This window comes from Ambystoma mexicanum, chromosome 9 (assembly GCF_040938575.1).
Source record: "Ambystoma mexicanum isolate Mex_15411 chromosome 9, UKY_AmexF1_1, whole genome shotgun sequence".
Classification (NCBI taxonomy): Eukaryota; Metazoa; Chordata; class Amphibia; order Caudata; family Ambystomatidae; genus Ambystoma; species Ambystoma mexicanum.
Window position 1 is genome coordinate 1,318,714,313 of NC_090931.1, and position 4,970 is coordinate 1,318,719,282.

Here is a 4,970-nt window from a genome sequence, read left to right on the forward strand (position 1 = left end):
AGGGGCTATGAGCATCAGGTCACATGATTTCACTCGGGGCATGTATATACCGTAATGCTGTGGTGTGTGCGATAACGGACAAAGGCAGGGGCACGCAGTGTTGCCTTGAGTGCTGGGTTGCTGCTGGCTGGTACGCAGTGTGTCCCTCAGCATGTCCCTCATTAACGTGTTACACATGCCGACTGTCTGTCATCAGGCTGGTGGGCTGCCTGTCATTACGGTGAATTTCAGTCCGTCCCACTGAGCCGCTCTGCCCCCAAGCCAGCCGAGCGAGGGAGGTCATTCACGCAGTGCTAGCTGCGCTCCTGTTCAACTTACAATGGAACGTTATTTTCCGTTCAAACTAAGAAGATAACATACATTAGCAGCACAAATAAAGTGGGTTGCTCTCATCCCTGCCATCAGTTAATAAATGAGTCATCCCCGCTCAGGACTCAACCTTGGGCCTTGGCAAACATCAATTACGTCAATGCAAAAATAATTGTTGCATTGAAGTAATTGATTGTGAGACAAAACCTGAAAAGAGCAGCATACCAAAATGTCCCATCATTGGGCACTTGTGAGTTGTGAAGGTTACACTCTTCCGCCTGGAAAACACTCTTTTTAGTTTGGACTATTAAGCCAACCACTGTTGCATTAGAGTGAAAATAGGGATGTATGGCATATGAGTAGGGGCCGTCTGTAGGTGTTGTTTGGTAGGTTATGTGCCCACCCATTGACTGCTCATGGCCATGCCAATCCCTATGACCATTCCTGCTCCTTCCCGCCCCAAACACCTCTTCATGGGAACTCTTTGAGCTGGCTTTCTCAAGCCTAACCATCAAACTGTGCACTCAAGTGCCCGCCAGTGTTTTTTCAAAGCAGTCCTCTAAGAGTTAACGGATTAATTGGTGTTGTAAACGTGCTACTTGTGTCATAGAAAATGTCTTACCAGGCCTGCCTTCAGCCACTCGATTTCTAAGCACTCTGTGTTTCCTTCACTGAAGTCCTGTTAAAAACAAGCATTGGCAAAGCCAACGGGTTTGGCTTGTGTATAAGTATTAAGCTTTTGCCAGGCGCTGCTATTAGATGTCCAGGTAACTCACACCATTTTGTGCTTGCTATTATCAATGGCCGGTTAATACCACTATGGCTGTGCCTGGCAAGTGCATTCCCATGCCTACACAAAAGCCCAAACCTTTGGCATTTGTGTCCATGCTGTGAAAAAGCACAGCCGGGGGCTTTAAAGTGCGTCATGAACTGGGTCCTAATTCCGGGTGCTTAGTCCCTTAACATTAACCAGCCCTGCCCGCTATGATAGACAGATAAGTCTGGACTAAACCTTTGTTCAGCAGAGAATCATGGCTTTGCTTTAGTAGATTTGCTGTCATAATAATAAACCATATTTGGGTTGTTCCATACATAAACTCAAATGGAGATTACTCGCTTTGCTCGTTTGCTGCACCGCTGGCAAAGTGTAAAAGATAAAGCGGCCTCACCAAGTTGTTTGCACCAGGCCTCACCTCACCCTTTGACGGCCCTGGCTATGGAGAATAAATTCCCAGCAGAGCTATGCCTTCTTGGCCAAAATGAGAGACGAATAAACCTGTTACTCCTGGCGCCCAACAAGGAAAGCGTCTGATGCCCCGCTTTGGTCAAAATGACCAAAGGCACCGGGGATGGTTCTAAGTGTTTCTGAAGTCCAGATGAACCAACGCAACATTCTGTCAAGACCAACCCGAGACAAGGAAGACTCGACCAGGTGTCAAGAAATATGTGCAGGTCCTCAAAAGCCCAAGAGACTGTGAGCGGCTGGCCCGCTACAGTGAGTGGCTGGCCCGCTACAGTGAGTGGCTGGCCCGCTATAGTGAGTGGCTGGGCTGCTACAGTGACTGGCTGGCCCGCTATCGTGAGTGGCTGGGCTGCTACAGTGAGTGGCTGGCCCACTGCAGTGAATGGTTGGCCCGCTACAGTGAGTGGCTGGGCCGTTACAGTGAGTGGCTGGCCTGCTACAGTGAGTGGCTGGCTCGCTCTTGAATAGGTTTAATTTAGCGTCTGAAACCCAATGTATTCATTTATATTTATGTTAAACTGCTAGAAAATATGATTCAAGCGCCACCAATATGCCAATGATAGCACTATATGTAATTATATTCAACTAGGCCTCACTCAGACATCAGTAATGTGGGCCTTCACCTGGAGATGTTACTCACTGGTGGGGAAGAATAAGTTTGAAGTTAAATATGAACAATTTTACATTAATGGCTGTTAGATCTTACAACATGGCAAGAGATGAAAATGAAATCTGAAACTAGGCATTGCTGTCACTAGTGTCATATGCAAGATTGTTGGACTACACCCTCAAATGATGGAGTAGCTACTGGCTGTTACCACCTGGGAGCAATTGGTTCTGCATTGAGCGGAAACCACAGCGTAACATATATTTCTCACCAGCTTCAAGAAAGAACCCAAAACATGTGTCTTAGAAAATACTTCATTGATCTTGAAAAAGCTAGTGGATGCAGAGGAAACAGTGGACCATGATTGCTCCAAAACGATTAATATATTTTTTGATATGTTTGCACCGCTTAGTGGGTAATTCTGTCTTTGCATTGATTTGAATTCTAAGGCACCTGGACAATAGTGTGCAACGTTGCACGTGACAGCGAGCAGCAGCAGCACACTCGTGTGTTTACCTTACTAATGATGCTTGGTCATGGAGTGCCTGGATGCAGGGCTCCATTGACCAGTCAGGGCCATTGTTCATTTGTATTTGTATTTGTATTTCTTTATTTGTATAGCACGCCTGGCCCAAAGGCATCATTGTTGCCATGAATCGGTTGGCTGTAGCAGGACATGTTCCTGTTCTTAGTTGAGGGATGCTTCTGTCACAGCTGTTTGTGCATATCAAAATGTACACTTTTTCACAGTTGATCCCCTTCAGTTTTCTTACCCTGAATGAGTAAACTTTCTAAGCTTGTGTACCTGCTGACGACGGCGGATAAATGCTGTAACCAATAGGATAGTTTATCTTTAATTATAGATCCATGAACACTTTAGATCACTGTTGGAAATGCAAAGTATCATTTTCTATGAGTTAATGTAGAAGATGCTGGTTGCTCGTATTCACATTTTTCACATAATACCACTGCAAGGTCTAGAGAATTGTCACAGTTCATACCCTGCCCTCACTGGAGCAGGTTTATGAGTCGCCTGTTGTGCTTTGCAAAATGGTGCTCAGCACTGTTATCGATTTTAGCAGTGCCAATGAGCTACATCATTGCCCTGCTCCTTTACAAACTGTCTCGCCCTGTATCCACAACTATTGAATGGTGAGCCGATGCTGAACTGTCCTGGTGCCATCAATGACTCAATGTAAAGAAGCAGAAACTATACAAAAACCATCAGCATTTGCTCAAGAATTCTTGTAGGCAAGAACATCTAGAGCTAGATTACAGAAACCTTGCACCAGTGCAAGTGCTATTTTGCATGGTATTAGCACTAGCGCAAAGTTTGGCTAGTGCAAAAAACATTGGGGCCATATTAGAAAACGTGTACACCATGGCAAGTGCGATTTTGCATGGTATTAGCACCAGGGGATAAACTGCCCCAGACAAAAAACATAAACTTTCGATGCATTTTTGCACCTGAGTAAAGTTTGCCCTAGTCCTAATACCATTCCGCATTAGCACTAGAGCAAACCTTGCCCGGGCCCACAAATGCATGTAAAGAAGTGGCTTTTTCAGAGGGGAAGCTTTGCCCTAAGGTTAATACCATGCAAAATTATACTTGTAATTGTGGAAAGGTTTCCTAATATGGCCCACATGTTTTTTGCACTAGGAAAAACGTTGCCCTACTGATAATACAGTGTGACATTACACTTTCACTGGTGCAAAGTTTCTGTAATATGTCCCCTGCTCATCATTACAGTGTAGACCGCTATTCCAAGCCAAAAGCTATTGTTAAGGAGAAGGTGAGATTAAACTAGGGAGAAACTCTTCCTGAATTAGTAATAACATAGCCATTAGATATGGCTATTATATTGGCTTTGTATAGGCATGGCTTTGTCTGCTGCTCCATCGGTGGTACCCAGGGACACTCCATTATTGGATTCCGTTAATTTATCTACATGTCTGTCATTTTTTGCAGCTTACCAATGAGAAGATACCCTTGATGCATTTGTGTTTCATGCACCTGGGCTTCAGATAACTTCTTCAGTGCCTACTCCCACATTTTTGGATTTCCAGGTGGGGTTGAGCGGGCACAGCTGTGTTCTCACAATTTTTCTTTCAATTGTATATAATGCTATTTGAATTATTTGGTCCTGTCATCAGGTGACACTGCATTTGCACAATGGAGTGATACGTGAAATTGACTGAATATTGTATGATTAAATAGCAGCAGAACACAAAGGTAAACGCTTCCCAGCGAACCTAATGTCCTGCTAGAAGCTGTGATGAGGAGTACTGAAAGTAAGCCTACACTCTTCACTAGTACTACTGTTATGCATGAAATACTGTTTACAGGAATCAGGTAATTTGTAAGAACCTGCCTAATCGGTGATACCTTTACATATAGGACAGCAAAACAGGAACTCTTGGCCAACTCAGTCAAGAAGATAACAAGGTATGGGATATACCTAATTTTGTATACAACGTATGAATCCGTAATGAGGAACCTTAGAAATGTATAACACTAAACGCAAAAAACCAATATATTACAGATACACCCAAGGGCTCCAGATCCAGATTAGAGTAAATAGTGATGAAGTTTTTGCCAATCTAGGAGATAGAAGCCTGGTAAATATGATTACATAACAGTGAATGAGTGCATAACACTGTTTGAAGTATAGAACAACAACAACATTTTTGTAAAATGTTTGCACCACTGATTGTAACCATCCGTTGTGTTTAGAAATTGTCCCTGAAGATGGTCAAGGAGAACGAGATGCATTGGACACTAATTTCACAGGCCTTTTCTTCATCTTTTTT